This window comes from Mustela erminea, chromosome 4 (assembly GCF_009829155.1).
Source record: "Mustela erminea isolate mMusErm1 chromosome 4, mMusErm1.Pri, whole genome shotgun sequence".
NCBI classification, from domain to species: domain Eukaryota; kingdom Metazoa; phylum Chordata; class Mammalia; order Carnivora; family Mustelidae; genus Mustela; species Mustela erminea.
The window spans coordinates 102,651,430-102,665,484 of NC_045617.1; the positions used below are offsets into that span (position 1 = coordinate 102,651,430).

General features: G+C 38.2%; 1 protein-coding gene across 16 annotated transcripts in view; it reads right to left on the reverse strand.

The window, feature by feature from the left end:
* DST (dystonin) overlaps positions 1–14,055 on the reverse strand; it is a 475,119-nt gene that overhangs the window by 263,035 nt on the left and 198,029 nt on the right. Inside the window, exon 1 of one of the 16 annotated variants that reach the window (XM_032340314.1) lies at positions 859–865. The exons of the other annotated variants lie outside the window; for them this stretch is intronic. The gene's annotated coding sequence lies outside the window, so the exon portion shown is untranslated. Of the gene's footprint in view, positions 1–858; positions 866–14,055 lie in introns of those variants that run through there. 16 annotated transcript variants of the gene reach the window in all.

Genomic DNA, 14,055 nt, shown 5'->3' on the forward strand with positions numbered 1-14,055 from the left:
ATGACAACAACCAAAACAAAACAAAACAAAACAAAAAACAACAAAACACTGAGATAGGTAGGAGATGGTCTCATCAAAAACCCTACCCCCAATGTAGGGACCCACAACAACTGTGGCAGGGATCTCACAAATGTAGAGCATCTCCCTGAGGAATGTATTTGTGCCCTATACCAGGCATCACAACCCTTGGACCTGCACCAGAGAAATGGGCCCCCAAAATACCTGACTTTGAAAAACAACAGGGTTTACATCCAAGAGAACCAAAAGGCTGTGTGGGAGCCTGTGTGGGAGAGAGAATGTTCACTCTTAAAGGACTCACACACAGACTCACCAACCATGGAACCAGCACAAAAGCAACAGTTTAAAAAGCACTTAGACCACATGAGAAGGAGATTCATTAGCTAATCTTAAAGCTTCTGCTGGACGTGCAAGGGCACCACCACCCCCTTCTCCCAAAGTCCCACTTCAGCCAGTAGAGAGCCCTGTTCCACCCTGGACTGCCCCAAAGCACTACTGAAGATGGTGGGATTCCCTAGTCCTAGGCTTCACATGGAGTCTACTGAAGCCAGTGGGCACATGCAGTCCACACACGGGTGACCCCTTAAGCCCTTATCTCTGGTGGCCAGGGCGGACACTGTTGCTGGGCTCCATGGAACTAGAATAGGGGAGATAGTTCTTGGCAGGCTACAGCTCCCAGGGCAAAGCACAAACATGAGACTGAAACACACCCCCACTGTTCCTGTGGAAATGGCGTATTTACTTGTCTTGGAGCATTAGTCAGAGGGGCAAGCTTCAGGTTTACCATACATAGACAAACCACGGAGGAACTCTCAGAAAACATGGGCCAGAGGCGGCCACCTTTGTACTCTCCCTTAGCCTCACTATGGCTTACAGGTACTTCCCAGAAAGATATTATTCACTCATCTGGAGCCCTGATTTTTCAACTGTTGCCAAGAAGACATCTCTAAATCACTTGGTCTGCAGACCCAGGAAATGTTATGACTATGATCCCACAGGACTGTATATATTTGCATACTTTAAAAGGGGCTGACTGAGGGCCTGGTTTCCAGTCAGTCAGAAAATAAATGCTGACTGAGATCCCTTCCTTTGGAACACTGTCAGGGTTTGACACAATCCCAACAACTGGGACCAAGGATAAAGCAGCCTGCTTAAACAATCACAAAAGTTTGAGAGACAACCAAGAGCTAGGGTAAGGTTGAATGATAAGGTCCATTGCCTATACAAAATCACTCCTTCAAGATGGGGAGAGGTTGGTGATTTGCCTGGTACACAGAAATGAATACAAAGAGACAGGCAAAATGAAGGAACCCAGAAATATGTTCCAAGCAAACGAATAAGATAACACCCCAGGAAAAAATTTAATGAACTGGTGGTAAGTAACTCGCCCGACAAAGAGTTCAAGCAATGGTCATTAAGATACAGAACTTGAGGGGCGCCTGGGTGGCTTAGTGGATTAAGCCACTGCCTTCGGCTCAGGTCATGATCTTGGGGTCCTGGGATCGAGCCCCGCATCTGCCTCAGCATCCCTGCTGAGTGGAGAGCCTGCTTCCCCCTCTCTCTCTGCCTGACTCTCTGCCTACTTGTGATCTCTCTGTCAAATAAATGAATAGAATCTTAACAAAAAAAGAAGATACAGAACTTGAGAGAAGAATGGATGAACTTCAAAAGATAGAAAATATTAAGAAAGTACTAAACAGAAGTCACAGAGCTGAAGAATATCATAACTGAACTTAAAAATACATCAGAGTAGTTCAACAGCAAACTAGATGAAGCAGAAGAACAGATCATCCTGGAAGACAAGGCAATGGAACCCAGCCAAACACAGGAGCAAAAAGAATAAAAAGTATTTTAAAAAGTGTAGATAGTTTAAGAGACCCATAAAACAACATCACACAGGATAACATTTACATCCCAGAAAGAGAAGAGAAAGAATGAGAAAAGGGGCAAAAAATTTTTTGAAGAAATAATGGCTGAACATTTCCCTAACCTAAGGAAGGAAGGAGACATCTAGGTCCATGAAGCATAGAAAGCTCCAAATAAGAAGAACTCGGAGACCCACACCAAGATACCCTGTAATTAAATCGTCAAAAGTTAAAAGAAAAAGAGAGAATCTTAAAAGCAGCAAGAGAAAAACCATTTGCTACATAAAAGGGAAGCCCCATAAGACTATAAGCTGATTTTTCAGAAGAAACTTTATAGGCCAGAAGAAAGTGGCATGATATATTCCAAATACGGAAAGGAAAAAAAAAACTTCCAACCAAGAATACTCTACCCAGGAAGTTTATCATTCAGAACTGAAAGAAAGATAAAGAGTTTTCCAGACAAGGAACAGCTAAAGGTATTCATTACCACTAAACTGGCCTTCCAACAAATGTTACAGAAACTTCTTCAAGCTGAAAAGAAGAAGCACTAACTAATAACAAGAAAATATGTATTTAGAGAAGTAAAAACTATGCTGGGAAAGCAAATATAAAGGTAGTAGATTAGTCACTTGTAAATCTACTGTGAAGTTTAAAAGACGAAAGTAGTAAAATCAACTATAACTACAATAGTAAATTAAGGGGTAAACAAAAGTATTTAAGATACTTCAAAAAGACTAAACACAAAGGTGGAGGCAAAGTAAAAAGGTACAGTTTTTAGAATGTGCTCAAACTCAATACCAACTTAAAATAGACTTTTATGTATAAAGAATGAGACAGGTGAATCTCACAGTAACCACAAAGGAAAAATTTACAGTAGGTACATAAAAGATAATGAGAAAAGAAACAAAACACAACACTAAAAAAAGTTATCACATTACAATGGAAGGAAGCAAATGAAGAAAAAAACAGAGAGGAGCTACAAAAATAAGCAGAAAACAATTGACAAAATGACATTAAGTACACACCTATCAAAAATTGTTTTTTTTTTTTAAGATTTTATTTATTTATTTGACAGAGAGAGATCACAAGTAGGCAGAGAGGCAGGCAGAGAGAGAGAGAGAGAGAGAGAGGAATGCAGGCTCTCCGCTCAGCAGAGAGCCCGATGCGGGACTCGATCCCAGGACCCTGGGATCATGACCTGAGCCGAAGGCAGCGGCTTAACCCACTGAGCCACCCAGGTGCCCCAAAAATTGCTTTATTTTTTTAAAGATTTCATTTTTAAAGATTTTATTTTAAAGATTTAAGCCCCAACATGGGGCTCAAACTCACAACCACAAGATCAAGTTGCATGCTCTACCACCTGAGCCAGCCATATGCCCCAATAATTGCTTTCAATGTAAATGGACTAAATTCTTTAATCAAAAGACACAGATTGGCTCAATGGATTTAAAAACAAGACATCTATATACTGCAAATAAAAGACTCACTTCAGATCTAAGGATACACATAGACTGAAAATGAAGGGATGGAAAACATACCGTATGCAAACAGAAAAGAAAAGAAAGCTGCTATAGCTACACTTACATCAGACAAACCAGACTGTAAAACAAAGACTGTGTAAGAGACAAAGGACGTTATATAATGATAAAAAGGTCAATCCAACAAGACAATTTAACCCTTGTAAATATTTATGCACTCTAAATATATGAAGCAATTATTAACAAGACCTAAAAGGAGAAATTGACAGCAATGCAATAATAATATGGAATTTTAACAACCCATTTATATCAATGGATAGATCATCCAGAAAGAAAATTAATATGAAAACATTGGCCTTAAATGATACACTGGACCAGATGGATTTAATACATATATATGGAATATTCTATCCAAAGGCAGTAGAATACACATTCTTCTCAAGTATATGGAATATTCTCTAGGACAGATCAAATATTAGAGCAAAAACCAGGTCTCAACAAACTTAAGAAGATAAAAATCATATCAAGCATCTTCTTTGACCATAATGGTATGAAACTAGAAAGTAATTACAGCAACAGAAGTCACAAATACATGGAGATTAAACAACATGCTAGTGAACAACTAATAGGTCAACAAAAAAAGTCAAAGGGGTAGTTTAAAAATACCTTGGGACAAATGAAAATGTAAATAAAATATTCCAAAATCTATGGGACATAGCAAAAGCAGTTCTAAGCAAAAAGTTCACAGCAATGAGTTTCACAGGCCTGCCTTAGAAAACATGGAAAATTTCAAATAAACAATCCCACTTTCCACCTAAAGGAACTAAAAAATAAGAGTAAACAAAGCTCAAAGTTAGAAAAAGGAAGGAAATAATAAAGATCAGAATGGAAAATTCTTCCTTAACTTATAATGGGTTTATATCCCAAAAACCCCATCAGAGATTGCAGTCAAATGCTCTACCCCTGAGCTATACTCCCCAATAACCCCATCAGAGATTTAATATATCATTGACTGATAATGTATTTGTTACACCAAACCTACAGAACATCACAGCTTAGCCTAGCCTACCTTAAATATGCTCAGAACACTTACACTGGCCTACAGGTGTGCAAAATCATCTAACACAAAGCCTATTTTATAATAAAGTTCTGATTCACCACATAATTTATCAACTGCTGAATTATGGAATATTGAATGTTTTATAAGTGTAGAATGGTTGTAACTACAGCAGTTATTTACCTGTGTCATCACATGCCTGACTGGGAGCTGCAGCTGATACTGCTTAGCATCATGACAGAATATTATACCACATATCAGGAGCAAAAAAAAAAAAAAATCAAAATTCAAAGTATAGTTCTTACTGAATGTATATCACTTTCACACTAGAGTAAGTCAAAAAATCTAACTTGAATCGTCATAAATTAGGGACCATCTGTAAATGCAATAGAGACAAAACCAATAAAAAAGATCAATGAAGCTAAGAGTTGGTTCTTTGAAAAGATAAAATTAACAAGCTTTTACCTAGACTCACAAAGAAAAAGAGAACTCAAATAAATAAAATTGGAAATGAAAGAGAAGCTATAACTGATTACACAGAAATACAGAGGATCATGAAGAGACTACTATGAACAAATTATACCCTCAACAAATTAAACCTAGGATGGGTAAATTCCCAGAAACATACAATTTTCCAATATCAAATCACGAAATAGAAAATCTGAATAGATCAATCACTAGTAAGGAGACTGAATCAGTAAATAACTCCAAACAAACAAAAGTTCAAGAGCACACAGTGTTTTACTGTTGAGTATGGTGTTAGCTATGGGTTTAATGTATGGCCTTTATTATGTTGAGCTATGTTGCCTTTACACCCACTTTATTGAGTTTTTATCATAATGGATGTTGAAATTTATCAACATCCATTATGATAAAAAACATTTTTTCACCTATTGAAATAATATAATTTTCATCCTTCATTTTGTTAATGTGGTATATCATTTTGATTGATTTGTCGATGTCAGATCACCCAGAACAAATCCCACTTGATTATGATGTATGACTCTTTTAATCTATTGTTGAATTTGGTTTGCTAATATTTTGTTGAAGATTTTTGCATCTATGTTCATCAGGAATATCAGGTTATACTTTTTTTTTTTTTTTTTGTGGTGTCATGGTCTGGTTTTGTTATCAAGGTAATGCTAGCCTCGTAAAATGAGTTTGGAAATATTCCCTCCTCTTAATTTTTGAAACAATTTGAGGACAGATATTAAATCTTTGAATGTCTGGTAGAATTCCAGATGGCCAAAAGCGCATGAAAAGATGTTCAACATCATTAATTATCTTGGAAATGCAAATCAAAACCACAATGAGATATCACTGCACACCTGTTAAATGGCTGTTATCAAAAAGTCAAGAAATAGCAAGTGCTGGAGAAAACGTGGATAAAAGGGAACCCTTGTACCCTGTCGGTGGGGATATAGATTGGTACAGCCACTATAGAAAACAGTATGGAGGGGCGCCTGGGTGGCTCAGTGGGTTGAAGCCTCTGCCTTTGGCTCAGGTCATAATCCCAGGGTCCTGGGATCGAGCCTCCCCTCCCCACCCACGTTGGACTCTCTACTCAGCGGAGAGCTTGCTTCCCTTCCTCTCTCTGTCTGACTCTCTGCCTACTTATGATCCCTGTCAAATAAATAAATAAATAGATAGCTAGATAAATAAATAAATAAATAAGCAGTATGGATGTTCCTCAAAAAATTAAAAATAGAATGACCATAGGGTAGTTGATCTAGCTTTTTGACCTCTGGCTATTTATCCAGAGAAAACAAAAACACTAATTCCCAATGTAAAATCTCTAGGCACAAATCTCCCCAAAAACAATGAAATCAAGTAATTGTTAACCAATATTATCATCCACAAAATATGTATTAATTCCTCTCTTGGCCCCTTTAGGGTATCGTCTATACCTTAGTCACCTTTGTCTATCCCAGAGAAGATGTTATAGTGCTTTTATGCACTTACCAAATAAAAATACCCCATGGGGCACCTGTGTGGCTCAGTGGGTTAGGCCTCTGCCTTCAGCTCAGGTCATGATTTCAAAGTCCTGGGATCGAGCCCCACATCCGGCTCTCTGCCCAGCAGGGAGCCAGCTTCCCCCTTGCTCTCTGCCTGTCTCTCTGCCTACTTGTGATCTCTCTCTGTGTGTCAAATAAATAAATAAAATCTTAAAAAAAAAATACCCCAAATGTGAATTAATTATGCCTCAAAAAGGACAACTGAAATCTATATAGGTAGATATACTACTATACCTCTTAAAGCAATAATGGGATCTTAGACATTTTTGAGCCTTGTTCCTAAAGAGCTCAGAATGAACCTAAATTACTAGTACATAAGGCAAGAACAAAGAATAAGAAGCAACTACTTGTCCTACTTACTGATAAAATATAGATTCTATACATCCCTCATTTAGTCATTCATTCCAACATCTATCAAGCCATATGATGAGCCCAGTGCCACAGCGGTACTGGGATCACCATGCTGATAGAAAGTGCACTGGCCCTTGCTCTCCGGAGTTCATCATTTAGAGAGGGCACCTGACATGAAAGCAGCGTGATAAGCATGCCAACAGAGCAAACGATGCAGCATTCACCATGTAAGCAAGCACAAATAAGAGAAAGACCAATCCTGCTCAAGGCGTCAAATGGGACTCCAAGGAAAAGAAGTCGATTAGCAAGACAGAAGACAGCCCTGTGTCAAAACCCAAGTGTTAGAGAGCCTTGGGTGGCTCAGTTGGTTAAGTGTCTGCCTTCAGCTCAGATTATGATCCAAGGGTCCTGGGATGGAGCCCTGCATTGTGCTCCCTGCTCAGTGGGGAGCCTGCTTCTCCTCCCTCTGCCACTTCCCTGCTTGTACTCTCTGGCTCTATCTATCAAATAAAATCTTAAAAAAAAAAAATAAGAAGTATTGTGATTCCCTCCAGAGTTGCCTCCTCTACACCAAAGAGACAGTCATCTTTCAAATGGAAGTGCTGAACACATCTCAGTCACAGACAATGGTGTGGAAGAACCTCGCTCTGCCATGTGACCTTTGGACAAGCGAGTGCAAACAATCAAACCTCTGCACCAAAGTCTAGGACTTATATCACCTTTCCGGCACTGCTTTTCCAAGCCTCCAGCAAAAAGTAAACAGAGTAGGGGAATAAAAAAAAAGATTACCTCTTAGGCAATACCTACATTATTCCTATCCAATTAATAACCTAGGACCCTAATCTTAAATCATCAAGAAAAAAAATTAAAATGTATTACTTATTAAAAATCTTCATAATTCAAGGATAGACAGCTTTCATATCATGTTACAGAATACGAGATTAAGGCATTCCTGTAAACTATCCTCCAAAATTCTATTAAATTTTTGGATTATCATGTAATATAAACTCTAAACAAATTTATTCTGTCTCATTAAATTTAATATATGTATATGTTATATATAATTATATATGTTATATACAATATATAATTATGTACATAATTATGTATATTATACAAAGTCTTCTCCTTTTGGCACATAATGGCTAATAAAATATATTTCTTATTTTCTAAATTAACAAAAAATGGTCCTCTACTTTAAGGAATATGAAGAAATAGAATATATGTTCTTAAAAAATCACTTATTGATTAATTTCTTACCCACATGATATATAAAGAATTGTGATTTAATCAAATAAGTTTCCTCCTGGTACAGATGACAGATTCAGTTAAGTGATACAACTCTAAAAACGTTATTTTGATCCCTGAGGTTTGGCTATGGTGGTTTCTGCTAGAGGCTCAAAAGCCCTGCTGAAAATATAAGGTGGGAGTTAAATATTTGTGAGATAATACTGAGGAAATGCCAAGGAAATATACCTCGGAATTATGACGCACAACTAAAGTACATGAGTAAGGTACCAAGAGCAAGCTAACTAAGTAACACACACATTTCATAAATTCTGATACTGTTTTCTAACAGTTAACACCTAAACCTTTTCTTTCAGACCCTGATGAACCTAGCTGACTCCCATTCAAGTATACCAAGGCAGTTTCTTCGACACTAGAAGCCTCCCACAGCACCACAACAATGAGGAAAGAGGTATATGGTGAACTTGAAGGGCCTCAGCTTCCTTCAGGAAAGCAGCTTAAGATCAGGGAATAATTCAGGTCTGGGGAGACAGTGATGTGCCACTTTCCAGAAGCATTATTTCAAAAGGGATTTATTTCAAAAGGGAGTATTCCAGATTACACCATCTAATTTTCCAATTACAAGTCTCATGATGGTTCTTTATTTCATTTCAGGAAGGGATGTCTAACACTGAGATTTATATTTAGGGCAACGTTGCTATGACAACAAATAGGGAAAAACACTCCTGAGATTTTAACCGATTTTACTGGTTTTACAGATTTTACAGGTTTTCCAGTTATTTTTCTGAATGAAGTTTTAGAACATTCCTCTATTGGAAAATTATTTCATGTATAGAGTAAGTTCCAAGTAAAAATATACATCTATGATCATTTTATAAAGTACAACCTGGCTGAAAATATGTAATGACACAAAATGCAAAGAATAACAGAATTTGGAAAAAAAACAAATATATGTGCAAAAACAGCACTGATTATTATTACAACCTACACTGACTGGCTTTCAATAAAATCCAATCAAAATTAAATCCACTTAGTAATCATAAGTAAAATAAATATTAGGATTGTTTAAACATACCCTATGTACAAGGAGAGGGTGAAAGTTCTCTCCAGCGAGGCTCAGAAGTTACTATGTGAGCCTCTCCAGATTTCTGAAGGGTGCCCCACGGACTGCTAAACTCCCGCCACACAAACCATCACCACAGGTAATGCAACTTTCCCTTCTCAGTACTGAAAACATAAAAGTGATATTACAGGTCAAACTACTAACCCATACAGCACATCAGCCCCACCAGCTTTGCGTTCCAGTCTTGATCATTCCTCATGAGCTGCCCCATCATTCTGCAAGAAATGTGTCCAAGAGTCCCCTAAACTTTCAGTACAAACTCTGATGTGTCAGAGTCCTGTTAACTTTCTATGCAGAAAGAACAACACTGACTAGACACTCCCACTTACAAGCTGAAAACTAGTCAACTCCCCCTTTTAAACAAACATTAGCAAAGCCAGCCTCCTGCACTATTTTGCGCAGGGTATATACAATTATTGCTTTTAAAAAACAAAACAAAAAGCCCAAATAAGTTATCTTTATCCTTTTAACTTTAAGCTGTTCATATGAAATCCCTTAAAAAGCGAGTTTTGATTTCCTAACTATTTTGCAGTGAGGCAAACCAATAGGATGTCCCATTTCACTGCTGACCTAGCTCATCACATTCTCCAACACCCCAGGCAGAATTCCCCTGGAATAAAAAACAATACCCAGCCTAACTCCTTTAACTCATCCCTGATATGCATGCTATGAAGGTGACTTAGAAAGCCCTACGGTATGTGCTATACACACAGACACACACCCTTCGGGAGCAATTCCACCAGCAAGTGTTTATGTACACTTCACAAAAAATTTCACTTCAATCACAGTTCTTTGAGCTGGATGGTACCTCTTCATTTTGTAGAAAAAAAAACAAGATTTGGGGAGATTAAGAAACCAGCCTAAGACTCCACAGCCTAAGTGGGATCTTTAATCTGATTTGAAAACCCACAGCTTTTCTATGTCACCCAACAGTAGGCCCCCTAATCAAATAATGCAGGAGAAACAAGGGGTCTCCAATGTACAAGACCTTCGCTTGAGCATGAATGAAAAAACGTCAAAAAATGAGAACCCCTGGGGTACCTGGCTGGTCCTGAGTTTGAGCCTCACATTGGGTGTAGAGACTACTTGAATGAATGAATGAATGAAATTTTAAAAGGAAGGAAGACAGGGAGGGAGGGAAGAAAGGGGAACCGCCATTCTAAAGAAACAACAGACTGAGCACATTCAGAATGCCCATGTTGTCTGAAACATGAGACAGAACTCCTTTCTGAATAGAAATGGTATGAACTGTAACTTCAAAATGACAAAAAAACAACAAAAAGATCACTAGGTATTTTCAGCTATAAGCAACCAGCACACTCGATCATGCCAAGGGAGAAGACCCTGCTAGATTAGTAGCTGCCAATATGCTTTGAAATATCCACAAATGCTCTTTAACTCTATTCTAAATATACCATAAATGAAAAAATATATATATCGACTTCTGCAGAGAAGTTTAAAGCATGTGCTCAGTCAGTACGCTTCGCTTCCTTTCTCCCTCTTTCTAATTGTCTTTGTTTTATTAGAGTCCCTGCCTCTGCCACAGAATAGCCTGAGCTCACCCACTTCACTGAAGGAGGATAGGAACAGCGGCAAACAACATGGGAGCACTTACGATTTGCCAGGTATTGTTCTCAGCAACATACATACCACACCCATATACTGCATATTATCCTCACAGCAATCCTGTGAGATTATGCCTATTAATGACAGAAGAAACAGAGGCACTTAGAGGTCAAACAACTTGCCCAGGGTTTTACAGCTCCGAAGGCACAGGGTAGGGAGAGGATGCAGTTTGTAAAAGCAGAGTCGATATTATAAATTTCATACTTGGAAAACAAAATGTTAACTTCTTAGTACGGTAACTAACGACAAAAAGTAAAAAGTGAGGCTTGGTCAAATCAGTGGTGAGGATACACAAAAGACGAAATTCACCTTCTGCAGGTCAGTCGTTCTCAAGAAGACGGGAAGGGCTAATTACAAAGCTTTACCAAAAGGTCACAACAGAATTTAGGGCAAGCATGAGATTTCTGTTTTATTAATAAGGTTCAGATGTGAATTTCAAAAGACTGGACAACACTTTGCAAAGGACTCTATCAAAAGAAAGAAAGAAACAGAAAGAAAAAAGGAAGGAAGGTAGGAGGGAGGGAAGGAAAGAGAAGGGAGGGAAGGGAGGAAAAAAGAGAAGAAAAGAAAAGAAGTGTTGGAGTCCTGTGGAAAAAAGATACAGGTGGTAGAGATTATGGGGATGGATCTGTTCAGTCTCCCCGCCACTGCCCAGAAATAGCTCTGTAGTATAATACAGTAAAAACTGCAAGGGAAAAATTCTTAAGATTTCTATCATTATAGAAGGAGAACTGGCCGGATGAAATAGGTGGGATCATGAAAAGACCAGCTCCTGAAACTGATGACACTGTACAGCTGATGAGCAGGGAGCTGGGTAAGAATGGTTCAGACCTGACACACATCACCTCCCTTCTCCCTCCCCTGCCTAGTCCCATCTCTGGCCACCTGTGAGCTGGCAGCCTGTACCCAGTCACCACCTAGAGGCTCTGCCCTTCATCCTAGTAACAGCTCCCTTGCCCACCTGAAGTGACCCTCACCGACAGTGGTCCTAGACAACATCATCTGTGACTGGAGGTTGTAGGTATAATGGTAAGAGCAAGGGAGTCCCTGCTCCCATTCTAGTTGAAAAATCTTGCCAAATAGTCCTACAGAAATACCATTATGGTTTGTTTCTGTAAGTGTAGAGCTATAACTAATCCAACTTTCCCCCGATGATCCATGTGACCCAACTGTGGGACTACAGACCTAAAAGAAGATACTTAACATCTCTGAGCCTTTTCCCCAACATCTACCCCCTACCCCTGTTTTGTTTTGTTTTGTTTTAAGATTTTATTTATTTATTTGACAGAGAGAGACACACTGAGAGAGGAAACACAAGCAGGGGGAGTGGCAGAGGGAGAAGCAGAATCCCCTCTGAGCAAGGAGCCCAAAGCAGGGCTCCATCCCAAAACCCTCAGATCATGACCTGACCAAAGGCAGACGATTAAAGACTGAGCCACCCAGGCGCCTGCCCCTGTTTTATTAAAAGCAGGATTCTTATTAGAAAAATTCCACCAAAATAATGACACTGAATTATTCATTATAAAAAAAGAGAATATGCAACACAGTTGAGGACTCCACGGGTGAAAGTATATGAATTTTATTTCCCAGTAATTTATTAGCTTAGTCACTACTGCAAAGTCCCATATACTTCAAGCTTATACCAGATCTCCCAATCAGGAGTATTGTTCGGCCTCTGTTCTAATTACTTTTGGTAACAGGAGATTCTCATGCTGTTGCATGATACAAAGAAGTATTTTAGGACTATAGCTAAGACAGCCTCTCTTCCTTCATTTTCAAGGTTCAATTCCACACAACTTAAAAAAAATTCTTCCTCCTCTACAAGAAATGACGGGATAAAAAAAGAAATTCTGCAGTCGCCCCTTTCTTATTACTGGTTTAATCAATTTAAATTCCCAATGTTGATGAATCTCAGCTTTTGTTTTTTATGACCATTATTTGTTAACATCTGAAGCCAAATGAAATTGACATTACTTTCTTTTGCAGTCCCTCCTTGCTGAGAGCAAAGCCAGTCTACTGCTTCTGTGCTAGATAGTAAGTATGATTAAAAACCACATTTAAAAAAGAGCTACTGGCATATCTTCATAAAGAAGCTCTTTATATTTTCAAAAATCCTTAATCCTTTTGCCAAGAAAATGAAAATAACTTATAAAGGAGATATCTCAAGATAAGCATGTAACTGACAACACATTTCAAACATATAGCTTTAATAAAATCTTCAGATTTTTACTATCTGGCAGTACATGAAGAAATTATACAATAGTAGAAATGAGAATGAGAAAAAAAAATTTTAAGACTTTATTTTTAAGTAATGGGTGCTCAAACTTACAGGCCCAAAGATCAAGAGTCACATGCTCCACCAAATGAGCCAGCCAGGCCCTCTGAGAATGAAAGAATTTTTTAAATAAATGAAACCATTAGAAGGAAATACACAGAAAATTGTGTTTTAAAAATAGTTGGGTAGGAAGGGTGTTTCAAAACGACTTACAAAACCTTCAAAAAACATGAACATTCAAAGGCAGACAAAAAAATTTTTTAAGGCAAACAAACTGGAGGCTTCTACGTGGCCAGTCAGCTAAGTGTCTGACTTTTGATTCTGGCTCAGGTCCTGGGATGGAGCCCCATATCAGGCTCCACTCTAGGCATAGAGCCTACCTGGGATTCTCTCTCTCCCTCTTTCTCTGCCCCTCTCCCTACTCCCTCACCTCATACCCCTGCTAATGTGTGCTCTTGCTCTCTCCCTCTCAAAATTAATTAATTTATTTATTAATTAAAGGCAGACAAATTTGACAAAGGACGGATATAACAGTGACACTATAAATGAAGTTAAAAATAAAGCATGAGTAACTGAAAGGAGATATATGCTAGATATATAATACACACTAAGAACATAGAAAATATAACTCCTATTAGTCAGTAGGAAAAAAGACAGCCCTTTCCCAATTACGAATGATTTGAGCATACAAGACTACAAGTCAAAAAGAAGGAATGCAAATGGCCAACAAAGACATGGGAAAATACGTCACCCATCCTACAGAATATCAGTAACAGAAACCTTACACACAGTGACATGAAAAAGATCCAAGATATATAGTTAAGTGAAAAAAAAGCAAATAATATATATACAAGATGCAGGTCAAATTGGAAAGAGCAGTTTCATCAGAAGAGGGTAGAAGCTGGAAAGAGGGAGGATCAGTGTGATATAATGTATATTTCATTCTTCGTATTTCTGCATTGAATGTCTGAATCTCTTATAAAGAAGATACCTTTGTGT